Source organism: Lissotriton vulgaris, chromosome 5 (genome assembly GCF_964263255.1).
Source record: "Lissotriton vulgaris chromosome 5, aLisVul1.2, whole genome shotgun sequence".
In the NCBI taxonomy this organism is placed as follows: domain Eukaryota; kingdom Metazoa; phylum Chordata; class Amphibia; order Caudata; family Salamandridae; genus Lissotriton; species Lissotriton vulgaris.
In genome coordinates, this window is record NC_141693.1 from 1,174,370,071 (window position 1) to 1,174,389,949 (window position 19,879).

Below are 19,879 nucleotides of genomic sequence, written 5' to 3' on the forward strand. Positions count from 1 at the left end.
AAATTGTACTGCAATATATTATGTTTTGAACATTTTGTTTTTATATAATTTTTTGATTTTTAAAACACTCTGGGACTTATTACGAGTCTGGCGGTCTACGGACAGCCAGTCTCACATGGGCGCAGCAGTGGCAATCTTCCGGCCCTCATATTAGGACAAGGGCCGCCGCAACAACCAGGGATCAGAGATCCCTGGTGGTGGCACGGCTGTCTTGAGGCCGCAATGTGCTTGGCGGGCCCACTGCCACACTTTTCATGGTGGTGCATCCGATATTGAAACGTGTGGCGGTGAGGAAACAAAGGGGGCTCCACAGGACCCCCTGTTGCCTCACCTCAAGTGGATGCACAGAGGGGGGCACAACATGTGCCCTCCTGGGTGCATGCAAACCAGTACCTGCATGGCATGGACTGCAGCAGTCCATGCTGTGCAGGTACTGCATTTGATGTTCCCATTGGAGTGCCTATTTTATAGGCACTGCCTTTGGAACAAACCAAAGAACCGCCTGCCAGAAAGGAGAAAACTCCTGATCTGGTGAGCAGTTCCAACACACGTTTGGCGGTGCGGGAGTGGGGATTTCCGGCTCCTGCACAGACAAACTTATAATAAGGCCCTTAGTCTTTTTTGTGTCTAACTTCTTACAATGCTGAAAATGTTTTATTTCACTAGTTAATGTTTGTAAAGTTGTAAAAAATATTAAAATGTTATTATAATGTTTAAAAATTTACTTTTGGTATGTTTTGAAAATTATAATTCTTTTTGAAATGATAATTAATCAATATAAATTAATACTTCTGTATTAAAATTAACACATGGGTACTAATACATTTCCCCACCCAAATCCTCTATTTCCCTTGCACCCCGCCTCTTAAGGATAGTGTTCTTTTTTAATGTAATTACATTTATCTGTAACATAAATGAATTCATATTTTTTAAATTATCTATAAATGAATACTCAAGTATTACAATTAATACCCGAGTATTAATGCATTTGCCCATCACGCCCCGTATTTCCCTGGCATCCCATCCCTAAAGGTATGTGATCTTAATTTAATTGCAATTAACTGTTAAAAAAGAGTTATAAATATTTTCAAAATAATCTACAAATACAAACAGTATTACTAAAATAAATATCTGAGTATTATTTAACTCCTCCACCCAAAACCCATATTTCCTTCTTATCCTATCCCTAAAGGCTAGTGTTTTTAGTTTACTATAAATATACAAAACTGTTAAGTGAATTAACTGTTTCATGTATTGTTTTTATAAATTAATGCCCAAGTAGTGAGGTAATTTTGGATTTAATTGCTGAGTTACATCCTCAGCTACTAAATCCAACAATTAGAAGCAGTGCAATTCCAACACATGTGGACTTATTATGTTGTCTATACCTTTTAGCTTCTGGCAGTTATCAGGGGGTTATAGCAGGGGTGGGGGCCACAAAGTGGATTTCCTAGGTTGTTTTTATAGTTTTTAGACATCATGGTTTCATATTGAACCAATTTGTGTTTTTTTCAAACACTCCCCAAGATATACAACACACAAAATGTATGTTTTATTGGGTGGCCAGTTTCCAAATGTTATTGGTTGTGTTGATGGTATACATAAAGCCATATGTCCTCCCTTTGCAAATGAATTCATTTATAGAAACATGAAAAGCACCAATTCACTCAATGTTCAAGTAGTGTGTGATGCCTCATGCATCATAACTGACCTTGTAGCCAGATTCCCAGGTAGCACGCATGACTCTTTTATGTTCCGCCACAGTCGAATAAATAACCGTCTGTCTCAGGGTGATTTTGGGGATGGCTTTTTACTTGGCAAGATGATCACAAACTCAATACATGCAGTGTTCAATAGTGAGTTTATCAAATATACTAATATTTCTTCTTCTCACAGTTTTTAAGGAGACAGTGCATATGCCTTGTGCCTTTGGATACTGACGCCATACTTGAATCCAAACGAGAAGTCAAAGGCAGTACAACAGGGCACATAAAACAATGTGTTCAATAATTGAACAAACTTTTGGAATACTGAAATCATGTTTCAGATGCCTACAAAAAGACTGGTGGAACACTACTCTACAGACCGGAGAGCCGTTGCAAAATCATTGCCACATATGCCATTCTTCACTACGCAGCCATGAGGAAGAATCTTCACAACGTCAACATAGAACCAGAATCAGATGATAAACTACCACCACTAGAGATTCAACAGGATGGTACACAGGCAGCAGTGTGTTGAGCATGACAAACAGAGATCGCAAATAACTTTATTGTTTTTGTTTAAACATATTTTATTGATTTATCAAGGTATAATTTGATCCAAAGACCCGCGGTAAACTGGTGATACATCGAATAAGGCCAAAGTACCTGCTTTTGCAAACACATAGAAACACCTGCATAACCTGCAAACTATACAACTTAAACAGAAACATGACACAGAGGGTTTAAAACCCCACAAGACTAGATAAATTAGCACATGTTCGTGCCTCAACCCATTTGTGTAGGTCCTGAGTTGTTTAGGGACAGGCAACTCATAGGGTGACCTTTCTATAGTGGGTCTATGTCTGGCAGAGGTGGTAATTCTATTCCTCGAAATCTCGCCTACCTAGACCATATTTTAATGTGTTTGCGGGGCCACCCTCTCGCCTGGAATACTGCGATCTCGGCTCCATGCATGAATCTAATGCCTTCTTCCAGCCACCAACTGAGATGTCGCCTTCCACTACTGTGCGATGTCCCTCTTAGCAAGGGTGAGGGCTAGAAAGAGAAAATGCTGTTTGTAGATGTTTCCCCCAATCCCGTCTGTGCTGTGTGCCAACCTAGGACCTGCTCTAGCCAGGACGTCACCCTACGCCAGAATGGCTGCAGTGCACCTCAGCTCCACACAGTATGTAGAAATGAAGCCAATGAAGCCTCTTCTGTCTCACAACTGAGGCACATTGGGGATGGGATAGCCCCCATCTGCCACAATCATACTCTGGTGTAATATATACGATGTATATATTTGAACTGAATAAGGTGATATCGCGAGGACACTGCTGCACTTCGAGGACTGGCCAAAGCCTCCGACCAATCATCGGCCATCATATAGGGTATGTCCCTGAGCCATGCTGCCCTTGTCTTATGTATGGTGGTTTGGGAATGCGTGGTCAGTGTCTGATATATTTGGCATATTTTGTGTGCCCCAATGTCCCCTGTGAGCAGTCGCCCTTCTAGCGGGTGGTATTCGGGCAGAGTCTCTAATGCATGAACTTGGGGCCGAAATGCATATCTCACTTGTAGATATTTATGAAATTGTGACTTCTGTAATTGAAACTCGGTCTGCATCTGAGTGAAGGATTTCATTATGGTTCCCCGCATAACATCGCCTATGGTGGATATCCCTAATAAATCCCATTTCCGAAACCCCTCAACGCTGCTACCGGATGCAAGTAGGTACCTTTCCATAGTGGCGTCAACCCAGTCAGGTGACCCTGCCAACCCATCCGCCGAACCGCAAGTCTCCAAATTCGTATCACTTCTCTACCAGCAGGCAGCAAGAAAGCCACACTGGTGTGACTATAAAGGAGTTCCATAGCTGTATGTTCCAACTGGTAGGCTGGATCCATTATGCCACCACTCGTTAATGACTAATAAATGGGACGCTGCACAATATGCGAACACGTCTGCTGCCGCTATGCCACCACAGTACATGGACTGTGTACAGGTTCTCAGTGCCACTCTAACCATCCCACCGTCCCATAGGAATTTGTTATGAATGCCATCGATTGTGAGAACCACGTGTGAGGTATGTCATATGGGAATTTCTGTATTTTATATAAAATTCGGAGGAGGGAGACCATCTTAAAGATCGCTGAATGGCCATACAGTGACAGAGGTAGGTGAAACTAAATTGTCGTCTTATCCCTCAAGCCTGCCAGTAGTGGGGTTATATTATGGGACCACGAGACTTTCGGGCATGTAGAGACATATATGCCCAGGTCTGTAAAGCCTGTAGTCGCATGTGACAGTTGCGCTGCCCAAGTGGAACGTCCCTGTTCCCCACTCACTGGGAACAGAACCGACTTTGTGGGGTTAGTATGAAGACTGGACATTTCACCTAACACTCGGAGCATTCATAATATAAGACGACATGAAATCCAAGGGTCTGTCATTAAGAATAGCACATTGTTAGCATGAAGTGCTATGCGGTCGGAGCACAATACTGCCCATTCAAATCCCCTGATCACCGGGTCACTTCGGACCCATACCGTAAGGGGCTCTACAGCTAGAGCAAACAGTAGCGGTGACAGGGGGCAACCCTGTGGCATGCCCCGACCGATCGTAAAAGGGAGTTGAGCTGTGTCCCACCACCCGGAAAGAGGCAGTTAGATCTGTATATAATAGTCTGATGTATGTCTGAAAGCAAGGACCAAAGTTAGCCGCTTCCAGAAGCTGGAATAGATATGTCCAACTGAGGGAGTCAATTGCTTTTTCAATATCTGCTAATAAGATTGCTGTGGGACGACCTAGTTCAGGAACCTTGGCCAACGCATTGTGCACTCTCCGTATATATTATGCCTGGTGGAGCGATGAAGCATAAAGCCCGACTGATCAGGGTGAATAAGGTCCAGGATGCAGACTCAAAGGTGGTCTGCCAGGACCTTGCCCAGTAACTTGGGCTCAAAATGTATGAGGGAGATTGGGCGATACGACAATGGGTCTTCAGGTGGGTGGCCCGGTTTTAAAAATAGGACGATTTCTGCATGCCGCCAGTCCGCTGGCAGCATTTAATTTGTTGCACGCTCCGTCAATTGCACCCAAAAGGTGTGGGTCTAAAACCCCTATTTGAGATTTAAGAAATTCAATGGTGAACCCATCAGGACCCGGGGCTCGGCCCGAGTAGATATTACTGAGTGCGGCAGTAAGTTCATCTACCGTGATAGGTGCATCTAGCTGCTCTCTCATATCATCTGAGAGTGTGCGAGGGAGAATATCTCATAGGAATTCAGTGATTTGTATTTCCGAAATTTGCTTGGTGCGTCTATGGAGGGCAGAGAAGTATCTAGCAAGTGTTTCAGTGACCAGTGTGGGAGAGGAGTATATAGTTCCGTCAAGCCCCCGCAGTTTTGGAATACATGAAGGGGAGTTATTCGCCTGGCACAGCATGTGTAGCATTTTACTAGATGTGTCCCCCCACTGATATACCCTGTGTGAGGCTAGCCAGATTTCTTCCGCCTCTTGTGTGAGATGCTGCCGTATGTCCTGTTGCGCTAACAATAAATTCTGTTGGTGCTGTGGGTTGTGATCTGGTATGAGTTAATCTTCAAGGCTCCATTGTCAGTTTTCAAAATCATCTAACTCCATTCAACTTTTACGTTTTCTCACTGTGCAGAAGCTTATGTCCACTCCCCGAATAGTGGGTTTCAGTGCTTCCCACAGAGTAGCTTTGGATGGGGCTGAGGGTATATTATCTGTCAGGTATTCTGATACCATCTGAGATATGGTTTTCTGATATTCTAGATCCCGGAGATGCCAAGGGGACATGCACCATCTAAAGGGAGATTTCTGGGCCCAAGTGCTGAGTTTACATAGAACCAGGGAATGATCCAAAAGTCCCTGTGATACGGTGAGACGTATGTGTGACCCTGGATTCGCCCTGCTGCGATGTACAAATGTAGTCTAGTCTGAACAGGGACCCATGTGGCCCAGGTGGTGGTAATATGTTGGGGACTGACAGGTTATGTGTCTGAATGTTCTCCAGCTCTGCGGTCACTTAGACCAGACCATGTGCTACATCTTGGCAGAAGTGCCCCATCTCACTCTGGATGTTCACAGTTCTCTTGACAAGAGTGGTGGTGACTACTACCAATCCATTTATTGATTTGGTAAATGTGTCATAGCATCCCATACACTGTTTTGCCTGAGGGTTTTCATACTTTGCTCATTTTCCATGCCAGCAATCCAACACCTGTGACCTTTGTGCAATTTTAGCATTGAACGTGACATGCTTTTCAGATGCCTATTCACAGTTTTTATCTGTTTGGCTTGCAGGTGCTGTACTGTGACGATTGATTTCTCAAGCTGACCAAACGATTGTGAACTGTCTGATATGTCATCAGAGACATCACCATTGTGAACTGTACATAGTTGGACTCCATGGGCCTCATTACGATATCGGGCGGACACTGTTGCCGTCTCAAACCGCTCGACCATAGGTCAGCTGTTTTGTCCTCACAATTTGGAGTCAACAATCATATGGGCAGTCAGAAACATCCAGTTTGCTATTGCAGCTTGTGCGGTGGGAGGAAAAAGCCTGCAGCACTAGCTGCAAAAGCAAAATGGATGTTGGCCACACGGTGTAGGGATGTTTCAGTCCCCCCAGGCCCTGTAGCAGAGGGCTAGAGGGGGAAAGGGGAGAACTGATAGGGGCCCCCAAAGTAATTTACCGACAACCTTTCCATATCGGAAAGGACGACATGGAAGGGCTGTCAGCAAATGACATCGTAATCCTGACGGAAGAGCAGAGGATGGCCTGCCGTTGTTAAGGGATCATGAACATTTCTGATGCTCTGACAGGTTCAGGGAGCCTGTTAGAATAGCAGCGGACGGTCCCTCTGCCTGATGCCTCCAACTGCTGCATCATAATGCTGCAGGTGACCTGCAATATCGGATGTCAGGCAGACCACAACCAACGGTCGGTCGGTTGCGGTCCGTCAGACATCATAATCAGTGCTTATTTTGTCTGTGTAACAAAAAACGTAACAATTGCAAGTACTGAGCAAAACTTGAGAAGGGGTTTTTTGTTAACCAGAACCTACGAATAAAACGTATAGGTCCACATCTTTTTACAACACCATCAGTTGCTTTATTTACCAATTCACTTAGAAATCACTTTATCAAAAAGATACTTTATCTACATGTGTGTCAATAATGAATACAAAACAGAGGGAAAAACTATGTACAACAAACTACATTAAATCATACACGACACCAGCAGACACTCAATGCAAACCTTCAGACAAAACCCCATACAAATTTGGCCAAACACAAATAGCAGACACTCACACCATCCAAACAACACACCAGAGCGGGTCAATAAAACTTATGCTTGGCCCCAGGTCTGGTTGACAATATTCTTAATCCTAACGTCAAACGATACAGTAAATCATATGTACTCCTAATGGGATGTAGAAAGGATTCTAAATAATCACTATTTCCTACATCACATGCCTTAGTCATTACATCAATATCACAATGTCTTGTGCTTTCTTCTTTTTTAGAACGTTGCGGTCCTGATGAGAACCCGACAAACAGTTGGGTTTGAAACGCGTCGACCTTTTTTGTTTCCCATGGCAAACAAGCCACATAATATAATTGTGATATTGATGTAATGACTAAGGCATTTGATGTAGAAAATAGTGATTATTTAGAATCATTTCTACATCCCATTAGGAGTACATATGAATTACTGTATCGTTTGACGTTGGGATTAAGAATATTGTCCACCAGACCTGGAGCCAAGCATAAGTTTTGTCCAAGCATAAGTTTTGTTGACCCGCTCTGGTGTGTTGTTTGGATGGTGTGAGTATCTGCTATTTGTGTTTGGCCAAATTTGTATAAGGTTTTATGTGAAGGTTTGCATTGAGTGTCTGCTGGTGTCGTGTATGATGTAATGTAGTTTGTTGTACATAGTTTTTACCTCTGTTTTGTATTCATTATTGACACACATGTAGATAAAGTATCGTTTTGATAAAGTGATTTCAAAGTGAATTGTTAAATAAAGCAACTGATGGTGTTGTAAAAAATGTGGACCTATAAGTTTTACTAGTAGGTTCTGGTTAACAAAAGCCCCTTCTCAAGTTTTGCTCAGTACTGGCAATTGTTAAATTGTTTGTTATATGGACTCAGCCTTACTGAGTAGAGTCAAGAGCCTTTGGTGTTTCTTGATTATGTTGTCTGTGTGTCCTATTTGCAGATGAAGTTGTGTTCCTGCCTGATTGTGCTCTTTTTCACTTTCCTCAAAGTCTGGGAGTGGTGCCACGTTTTCTCTCCTAGTAGTTGGAGTTGGAATTAATGGTGTAGGAGTAGCGATTATGCTGTCATCAATTTCCACTTGTGTCTCAATTGCTTCATCAGGCTCAATGTTTACAGACACGTCCTGGGTGTGATCTGCATAAATGTATGCATATAGTAATTGTAAATAAATGGTCACTACGTTTGTGCCATATAGTTTACAATGTAATTTATGTGTTTTTGGCATGAATATATAGCTCTATGTAGGCTATACATCAACACACACACTACAGATTATAACTTGGTTGTACTGCAACTCCCATATTTCATTACCAAATTACAGCAATCATTTTCATTGCTGAAATGAGTGCATTTACCATTTTGGGGAGCTATGCTAATGGGCAATCTTGTTTCTTCCCCATGAAAAAAAACCTAAAATTAAACTATTTTAAAAGAAGATCCTCTCCAGCATTTTGAGTTTTGGGGCAGTCACCTCCTTCAGAGCCCGCTTAACCTGTCCTATTGGGAGTACACATAGCTTCTCAAACAAAGCCATGGCTAGCAAGACTATTAACACTCGTGGAGCATAATCCTCTATGCTCTCACCTGCTCAAATTAAAATGGTAATATGAAATTGTGTTCTGGGGTATGTGCGTTTGGCAGGCAGAGGTCTCTTCGATGACAAAGCTCACCTCCTTTACCTCTTGTGCGCTCCCACCTATGTTGTGAGTAAAGATGTGGATCAGGCCAGTGAGTGCAGTGAGTGGCAAATGCCATATGTCAGAGCACCTCTAGTTTCACTAGTTTCACTGCGACCTACCACTGGAATGGAGAAATTGGGTGAGGTCCTTTAGATGTCCAAAACACACTTCTTCAGCTCAACAGCAGGAAAAGACTCGTACAAATGCAAGTATTCCTGGGTCCTTCAACCCTCCTACGGCCTCTTCTTTTGACTGGGAGACAGGGTAGATGTCATCTAGTGGCAGCATTGCTTATAATGGACCCTAATCTAATCCTGATTTTGTAATTTAACCAGAAATTGGATAATGCTGTGCAGATTACTTTATCGCCATGTCCTCATATTATAAATGTATAAGATGTCAAAAATACTCTATGGTGTACCCGTTGCATGCTTCCATCTTACCCTGGTTTTCGTAAACTGGCTCAACTGGTTTCCTTGGATGCAAAACTGTTCCATGTAAAGCACCTCATTCTGAGATACTCCCATTGCAACAAAACTCTTCCTGGCAAAGTTCTCAACTGCGCCTTGGAGTTCAGTTCATACCATATCAAGTGCCTAACATAAATACAAATGTTGACTGCTGAATTGTCCTAGTGTACCCAAAAGCTACAGCTCGTGGAAATGTGAGATGATTAGGGAGCTGGTGCAGGATGATGGGACTGGCAGGTGTCTTGGGACCTTACTGTGACATCTGCAAAGTTATATCAAAGCAACGCCCACCTCCCACACAGTGTCCCTCTCAGATTCAGTGTTAACTCAGGACAGATGAAACAATTATAACCAGGAGAGATGACACAATTAGCTGCTAAGCTGCACCTTACACTCTCCTACCACGCGATGCGGAGCATTAGCCATCCCTCCAGTCAGACTAGCAGGGCCAGTGCCTCCATAAGGCCAGCAGCCTTAGGGTGCCAAATTAGAAGAAATGAGTCGAATATTTTGTCATTTACAGTAAAAGTATATTTTACTTGGATCAACAAACAGCCTTGATCTTTCTTTTATTGCCAGAGGTGAACCAAGTATCTTAGCAAGGGCTCTTAGCAGTCCCTCATCACCTACACACTGACCTTCATTTGGATAAACATGCAGCCTTAAATTTGAAGAATCGAAATTTATCTTCAGAGAAAGTCCAACACAAATTCCTGGGGGGAGAATATGCTTTCGCAGCAGAGTTGTTTTTCTAAATTAATTTAACTCAAATTTGAGTCATATAAAAACAGAATGGCAAAATATTGCTTTTCTTCAGCATTAGGTTAATATTTTGTTCCCTTGGAAAGAAAATGTTGCCTGATTACGCACACAGGCGTAGATATTCAATGTTTTTGAATATAAATGACTATCCCAGGGCGGATTCTCCTGTGCAGTCAACGTGAGAAACCAGACAGCTCAGAGACCTACAGTACACACTGGCAGGTTTTCAATTGCAATCCAGGGAGTGACGATGTATGTAAACAGGATATCAATATATGAGATTACCCTCCCATAAATAAGGCCTAATTAGAGGATGACAGCGCTTATGAGGCAATTGCCAGACAGTTGCAGGACTTGCAAAAACTAGGAGCTTTTCTCCAACTCTCAGTGGCTGGTTGCATCCTCTTGTGTTAATCTCAAAGCCAAAGCAGAGATATTCCATCTGTATAGATTTTAGGCAGCGAAAACCGAGCTCTGGTGTGCTTCCTTTTGCTAGAAAAGTTGATGTGCGGCGATTTACCCCTACACCTCTTGATCTAGCCATTGCCCGTTAGGTAAATCCCACCTTCTCCAGACAGGAACATTTCAATAAATTCGTTTTAGAATGCAAATCCACTAAAACGGAGTGCCATAACGAGGCTGCCCTTCCCAGCAGCCTCTTGTTTTTGCCTGTCTAACTGACACAAGATCTTCAGAAAATGCTATGAGCTCCCTGCTGGGCTCAGATCACCATCTGTGACACTTTAGATTTTCCTGTGCTTGGTGCAGGAAGAATAAAGACCCCACAATGAGACACTATTAGAGATGTGAGTTGTTCTCTAGGAAATAGCACCGTGTGTGAGTCTTTTTGTTTCAAGATTTTGTTTCTGTGTCTGCACACTATAGGCATGTTGGACTTCAACCAGCCATGGATATACTACATCGCCAGCTTGGGGGGCCTGGGTGGAGATTCCCAGGGATGGACCAGCGACGAGTCGCCTGTTCGTCGAAGCCATGTGAAGTGAGAGTCAAAAAGTGCTGGTAAGAGAGTGGGATCTGGAAGAGGGTTCAAAAGTGGGTCTATAGGACATGGACTATGGCAGTGTGAAGGCCGGCATATAGCACATGGGGCGGGAGATGCCAAGTAAGGCATTGTCAATGAGGTGGGAGTATTAAAGTAAAATGAGGCACACTGCAGTAGGGCTGTGAAGTGGCAATAGTGGAGGCAAAATGGGCATACGTCATTTGGATCGAGAGGTGGAACTTGTACTTGATTGGGGAAAAATGGGCATAAGGCATTGGGATGGAGAAGTAGTAATTGTATACAGGATGGTTGCGCCACACTAGCATTTCCTACGTTGGCTGAAGGCTATGACACTGCTTTTAGAGGTGGATGGGCTGTCACGAATCAACAACTAAAGCTTCTGTGGCCCTGTTTTTGGTTCACTGCTCAGCACAGGTACAGGGTTAAAGAGTGCGTAGTACACTGGGGCAGGCAGATGGGAATACTGGGTGTATACGTCATTAGGGTTAGGATGGTGGGAATATCAGGGGTGAAGAATGCATACGACATGTTGGCTTTTCCCTACTCAAGCAGAAATGTACAGCATATCGCTGTGTATATAAACATTTAATTTGATTATTTGTATGTATCTACATATGTGTATTTCTTTGTATATAAACATACAAGAATTATGTTTCTAAGTATATAGATACTCTTTATGTCCGCTTAACAAATGCGCATATTACTGATAGTTTAAAAAAAAAATGTAAATATTATCATACCAATTTATCTACAATTGCATCCCTACTGAACTATTGAAAAAATATTTATTAAAAACACAAATAAATTAGCTTAACCTCAGTAGTGCTGCGCACGTCCGTTGGCTGACGCGGCCCCGCCCTCCTAATAGAACTCCCGCACTGCAGCGGAATTTGCGCTGTGGTTAAGGAGTTAAAGTACAATAAGACTTGAAAATCTAAATTTATTAAATGCAATTTAAATCTTGGTATATTATCTTCCTTATGCATGTATACCCTCCATGTACCTAAGTATCTATGTATTTATTACTTCACTACTATTACTGTAAAATAAAATAAATAAATATATTAAAGAAAAAAGAAAAAAAGAAAAATTTTGAGTCTCTCCAGTACACCACCCTATGTTTCACCCAATACCTCTCTCAATATCCTGAACCTCCACTCTCTGACTCATCCTATCCTTCATTCTTTTGCTATGATCTCCAAAATAACCCTTTCAAGACTCTTACCTCCTCTGTCCCTCCCTACATCACCCCAAACATAATTTTATTACTCAGATCTCCCAAACAACCCTTTCTAATGTTTGTTCATCATGTACCCCTCCTTAGACTCAACTGAGACCTTATTTTACTACCATGATTTCCTTAATCCATTTCTAGGGACTCTTATCCTCCTCCATCTCTCCATTACTCATCCCAAATCTCCTACTACTATTATGATCTCTCAATAAACACTTTCTAGACTCTACCATCTTCCATCCCTCCATTTACCTTTTCAATCCAGCTAACATACTCACATGTCCACCGCTCAAATGAGTTCATATCTCCCCTATGCTAATTCCACTGACCTTTTTGGGCTCCAGTGTAGCGCGCTACTCACCGCAAAGTGCTTTGACGCCTTGTCAAGGTAGTACGCATGCTATAAATGCAATTACAATTACATCTGGTATACAAAACCGGAATTATCACTTTGTTGATTGATGAAAGGTGGTTATAATGTCTAGGATCCACTGTGCAAGAACAGATAAGATTTGTGGGAAGTGGTAGTTCTTTATTGAAAGTTCATCTCAGCCCAACCATCTTCTGAAGCTGAGATTGATAGCTGGAGAGAAGAAGGTCTGTAATGCAAGCTCCTTGTTAAGGGACCGGTGCAGCATTTTGGCATACGCGCACTGGGGGACAGTTCTGTATCTATTGCAAACATTCTAGCTTTTGGTTCTAGGATGTGACAGTATGGGTGATCTTTCTTCTGCATATTGTCCAGTCCTGGAACAGGTAAGTTGTGAATTAAGGTGTTTGGTTTAGTTCAGGTCGATTCATTGCTGATATGTGTCCTGTGTGCATTTCTGTGGCAGCGTTGCAGTTAGCGGACGGCACATTGAATGTTCTTTCTCCGCTTTAAAATCCATACCCCTTTCTCCTCCAAAAAAAAGGTACCATGAGCTATCACCAAGATGGAAAAGGAAAGATTCAGATGCAGAGTTATTGAAACATTTGTGCAATGAATATAAGGGCACTGCAGTGTTTTTTTTATTGGGCTAAAGTCTTTTTGAACGCAGGAATGCTCAGAATCTGATATTATCTTAAACAAAGAAGTATGTCCTGATTCCCGAAACAAAAAGTGGACTCATACCTAAAGAAAGTTTTTTCAGTTTATTATTTGGATTTAAGAGTTAATTGTTTAGTTAAGCCTATCCATCGCAGTCCAACATATACATCTCTAAGAATGTATTCAAACCAGTGTAGGAGGGTACAGAGTGTTCTTCCCTGCTGTAAGGTATGGAGCAGCAGACTGCGTTTCTGTATGATGTGCTGTTTGTTATTGTCTGAGTGGTGGAACTGGCAAACGGAGCATCTATGGCCGCCCATTGTAATTTTCTCTTATAGGATTTAGCTACTGATACATCTCAAACATAAGCTGCTGTTTATATACCTTTCAAGAGAACTAACTTATTTTGAACTTAAATAAGAATAAAGAATGGATCAACCTTTTTAAAGAAAGAATCATTATTCAGGCTTTTTCACCACCAATGACCTTCCTTTGGCTTGGAATGTCTTTTTGCCAGTCTTCCAGAAAGCAGCAGCAGCAGACAGCTAGTTTTTATTAGACATCGTGGAAAAAGGTTATTGCAAGTGTTGAAACAGAAGCAAGCTTCACCTGGAACCCAGCAGTGATCCAGACCATGCTAAAGGTGGCCTAGAGCTGCTGGTGGGAAGCAGAATCCACCACTTTTGAGCAGTATGGGAAGTGTCCGCTTCAGATTCCTAGGAGCTTCAGATGGTCCAAAGAAGTTATCAGATCGCGTCCTCGTCCTTCCCTCCAGACTTGGGTAGCAAGAAAACATCTTGGCGTGTTGTCCAATCAAGAGAGGTGCTTTCTCCTAGACTATTCAAAATCTTCAAGAGAAACGTGTGGTGATGCTGGTTCCAATTCTGGAAAGTAAAACAAGATATACTCTACTGTGGTTCTGGTTCCCAAAATGTCTGGAACGTACAGAATGGTAATAGATCTCGGGACATAGCTTCAGAAGGGTGTTTGTGGTTGGACATCCCGCTAATAATTTTGTTTTTTGGGTCATGGCTTTGCAGAGACAGTCGGATCAGATGACTACTGCAACACTGACAATAATTCACTGGTGCTGCTGACTGGGTGGAGGAGGGTGAGCGAACAAGTTAAAACAGATATCCGAACGAGTAGAACCATGAACTTATTTAGCATTTAAATCATTCACCAAACCTCACGTAGAAATATGAAAAAGTTGCTTCAAAATGTTTAATTTGTGTATTTCATTCATATGCAGAAGCATTTCACCTTAGTCCAGCAGAATATCTCACTACATTAAGAGGCATGTCATAAAAAGGGATTTTTTGAAAAACAAGAACTTAGCACCACATTCTTGCCCCCTCCCCCCAACACCCTGATGACAATGTAAGTAGTAAACTCTGAGACAAGTCAGCTATCTTGTGTCCCGTATTTGTGGCCTAGATTGTTATTATAGATGGAGCAACATTATAGACTATTAAATCAAATACAAGAGGTTTTTGTTTATCACACTTCCTGAACTCAAGCATGTGCAGGCGCTCTCAGATGTCACATATGTGATGACGAAGAAAAAGGAGGCTGAGTTAAATATCTGTCAATATCACACAATTTCTTCAAGTGGAGAAGCCGGGATTGAGCCCTTATATTGTGGTTTCACATTGTGCAATTTAACTACTAAATGGGTATCTTCCTCCCTTGCTTACTTCACGTTACAGGCAAATGCTTTGCCACTAATTCTTGGCACTTGAAGTTAGAGCGTGGGGGCAAGCAAGTTCATCTTGTTTTGGGTTCGAGGGTCCAAGCAGAACTTGAAACGAGCCGCAGGTAGGCATCTGACTGGAGCTCTCAGTGGCTTGCCCACCCCTACAACTGGGCCTGGGACATCAGAGTGGTTTACGAATATGTGTGCGATGCTCAGGCAGGGCAGAGGACGAGTGCGTCATTGGACTAGTTAATGTGATTTTAGTGTGCTGCCTGCAGGACTTTAAGTGGGTCGGGTCCTGGGAGGTCTCAGAAGCAGCAGTATTTAAAAACTGTCTTGGGAATGGACCATATTTGCTCATGAATGTATGTCCTTTATAGGAAAAACAATGCTCAAATTCCAAGCCAGTATTAAAAACGCTTTGAGGTAAATCATAACAACAATGCAGTCCTTGTTAATATGTCATTTTAACTTGAACTTGCAATCCCTAAGAATAGCTAACTGTTTGTTTCACATGTGTTTCTGAAGGTTTGTTTTGCAACTTATGGGTCATTTATGGGCTTGAGTCGCCTTTAGGTGTCTGAGTGAGTTTTGGTTGTGGGTGAGTTTATTGATGGGGCACAGGTGAGAGCTCTGGAGATGAGTCTGAAGGCAGTGTGAATTGCTCACAGGGCATGCCAGTCGGTCATAAAGGTGTTCAGACTTCATACACATGCAGTCCTTGGCCTCTCTGCAGAGCAAAGGTCAGATATGTTTCAATTGTAATTCTGATTTTATAGGAAAGTGTGTGAGGGAGGTACACAGCTGTTAAATATTAACAACCCCAAAGAGAAATAAAATGCAGTGCGTAAAGCAAGTATGAGCAGAAGAAGAGAGTGACAAGATGGTGTGAAGAGGAGGGGGTAGGGAGTCATGTCAAACAGAGTAGGAGACGGCAGATGAAAGTGGTGTGAAGAGTAAACAAAGAGATTGAGACACTCTGCAGATCACCTCAACTTTCATGGATCTAATCAATGTTTCATTCTATCACACATTTGTAGAATTTAAACATGTTCAATTCAAATTATTCACAATAAAATCTTTGTTGTTACTCATGTAGTCGCTACTGATAACAAGCATTGGAAAAGTCAATTAGTCTGGCATGTTTTTATGCCTAGATCCATTGTTGATGCAATAGCATGAAACTCACAGAGAAACACCAATTACTGGTGAAGTGGCATGCTCTGTAAACTATAGGGTTTGAGAGTTCATATTTAAGCACACCCTTAATTAATTAGGCTATGGCTTTTAGAAAGGATTACTAGTTACACTTCTTTGTTACTGCCCCTTTTGAGAACCCCCGACAGTTTTTTCATCTCACTGAAAGCACGATCTGACTGAGATGATGATTGCAGTGATCCAATCAATGCACAGCGGTAGAGCTTCAAGCCCATCTCTGGCCTTGCGTGTGGTGGTTGGACACCTGGGACTGGGACTGAGGTTGGCTGTTCAATTATGTGTTAATCACTGCAGCAACAGTTTTCCTCTATCTGGATCTCCTCATATGAATGAGAAGTATCAGACGCAGGATCTTCATGCCAGTGTTGGATCCTAACAAAATCCAGCTTTATTCATTTCTCCAGGTCAAAGTCTAGCTTTTAAAGCACCCAGCGCTGCACAGTCTACTTTCCATTAGGCTCTGCCTGGACTGTCACCCTTCTGCCTCTGCAGTGTGACAATGCGCACAGGACTGGTGTTTGTGATGGTTCCATGTCTACTCTGAGAATAGAAGCACAAACAGGCACACTGACTTGATTAGTAACCCATTGATTAGTTCATATACAGGCATATGCATCAAGGTAGGATTTTGCGAGTCCTTAATTGCGAATATTAAGGAATCGCAATTAAGGACTCGCTATACCTTATGCATGTAGGAATCGCTATAAAAATAGTGATTTTTACATATTCCTTATTTGCAACTCACAAATTGCGAGTCGCAAATAAGGAATGGCTTCCTATTCATTCCTATCGGCCTACAGGCCTACAGGCCCATAGGAATGAATGGGAAATTGCATGCGCAATTGCTTCCAATAGGTACTCGCAAACTGCGCATGCAATTTCAAGCGTGCAAGGGTGTCAAAAGGACACCCTATTATACCCCTGAAATTGATCCGTGCACATATGTTGCGCACACACATGCCCCAAGGGCATGTGTGTTGTGTGTGTATAACGTACGACTTTGAAAAATGCACTAAAGCGCATTTTTCAAAGTTTTCGCTATTTACCATCTGGTATGATTTCGCAGTAAGTAGCGGGCCAAAATAGCGAAATTGCTATTTTAAAAGGCTTCTTGCATTGCATTTAAGGAATTGCAATATGCAATTCCTTAAATGCAATCGCAAAATTTTGCGATTTCTTAAATTGCGAGTCACAAGTTGTTTCATGCATCGCAAAAGCTAATTTTGTGATCGTAAACGGCCGATTTTTGTGAATCGCACAGTTTGCGATCGCAAAAAGCTTTGATGTATGTGCCTGAAAGTCCTTAATGTTGGGTCATTCTAAACGGTTGTAAATAATAAAGGTTCTGATCAATCGGGGCGCCTGGTTAGCAGAATTGCTGGAGTCACAGTTGAATGTAAAACTTAAAACTACATGTCAACATCATTCTGAGGTAGCTCTCTAAAGTTCTTTCTGTTATGAGATTTTCTTATAGGCAGCAGTGGCCAAGTCGTTGTGTCATATCAAAGACAGTTGTTGTTGTAGAATTTTTTGTTCCTGGTATATGATTCTTAAGTGCACAAAAGACAACTCCCAGTCAGAGAGCAGTATCAGGATTGCTGATGAGAGGAAGTAACTTCCTCATCACAGAGACTTATTGTGCTCTGTTGTGCAGCGGGTAGATGCACATGCCCTTCAAAGTGGGTACTCCCTTTTTACAGTTGTCCATGTGCACAAGGGGAGCAGCTCCAAGCACAGCAGCATCAATGTAATTTATGCACATCCATCCAGGTACACAGCTATCTCGGCACATGAGCACTCTCACACACAAGACCCATCCATATCTACACACATCCATAAACACACCTCAGGCAAATACATATAACACATTCACACAGGGACCTTTAATCCACGCATCCACATAAACGAACCATCACACATCTTTGCACACGTACCCTTCAATCCACTGACTTTTTTTTCACATGCATCTACTCATCCTCTTGCCCACAAAAGTTCAGCATTCACCAAACCATACATTCATAAACTATTGGCCTCCACTCACAGATCTGTCCACCAACTCACACCACCATCCACTTTTCCATCCAACTGCTCATATATAAATACATTAACTCACACCTCCACATATGTTATTTGTATTTGTCAGTAAACGTTCACCTCATGGGGCATCTTGGTGTTGAAATCGAAGCAAACACAAGGAGATGATGGACGGAGCGCTGAAACTTTTCAGACACTCATCCCCAGTCACAGATCTGGATTGAATTCAACATCTTTCTTTAGCTCACTTCGCCACCCCAGTTTAGACCCAGCCATATGCAAATCAGTCTTGACCTTGTTCGTTATGGGAACAATCCAGCCCGAACTGCCAAGCCAGGTCATCCCTGGACCAGAAACAAGCATCCTGGGACCGGTTTCGGGGTAACGCCCCTCATCAGCCAGGCTAGCTTGAATCCAGTGGCAAAGTGAGCAGAGGACCCACGTCTGGGCATACCCTGCCAACTTAGGGCGAACAAAGTAAACACAAGGAGATGATGGACAGAGTGCTGAAAGTTTTCAGACACTCACCCCCAGTCACAGATCTGGGTTGGATCCATCATCGTTCTTTAGCTCCCTTCACCACCCCAGTTCAGACCCAGCCATATGCAAATCAGTCTCGAAACTGTTCTCATCTTGGTACTGAGATAACAGATGTTATACTCAATTAATTGATAGATGACCAATTTACTTCCTCAACCGTCCATATTTTACCAATCCATTCAGCCATACTGAAACATATACATCAAATTGGCAAGGGTGGTTGAACTACTATTGCACGTGTTATTTTAGAGAGGATTCATGGATACTTTGAAATGTTTACCTGTACAGTGACAGTAGGTAGATTATTCTGCCACTGTAATGTCAGAAATGGAAACATTCACTGCTGTTACCATGCTCCATTTGTCCCGTAAAGGAGGGAAGTTTGCACTGCTGACCATGCTGTTCCTGCTGATGGTGTGCGGTTCCTATTCTGTGAGGGTGAGAAGATTATACTGAAATTACCCTTTTCATGTTTCAGAAGTATTAGTACACCCACTATTGTGTACCTGTCTGTTGGTGTTATGGGGTACAGCTGGCTGAGGGTTCTAACCATGACTGTGAGCATTCAGTGAGTGTGCCCATCTTCTTTGAAGAGCTACAAGAGGGGATGTACCTTTCTCAGAGAAGAATACAGGTATTCTTAGGTATGCAAGGGCCAGGAGATGGTACTTGCATAGCAGTTTGTGTTAAACTTTCTATATTCTTTTTTTTAAAATAATACAATTCCGCCTCAATTTTTATTAAAACTCTTTAGGAATAGATTTGACACTTCTGAAATACTTTATACATAGTTTCATCATATAGTTACTACTTTTTTTATATTTAAAAGGAGAAAGTTACAGAATGGTGATGTTTTTCACTTTTTTTATCTGACGTGGCAGGAAGATACTGGTGAGACCAATGGTCACACTTTCAATCGTCTTAAAATCATGGCTGATTAATGTGCCTGCACCAGAGCATTACAGGTAAGGTGAACTCTCACCTCTGATAGATTTGTGGTTATTCCTTTTTTCACAAACATCCATGTTTAACCTTTCCCTCCACTAGCTCCCTTCCTTTAGCATCTGCATAAAGGTCCCTCAACGTCTGCTGCGCAGGAGGTGGAGGTGGGCGTACAGACTAAGGGCCTTATTACGAGTACGGCAGTCCGACAGCCATAGGACTGCGTCTGCC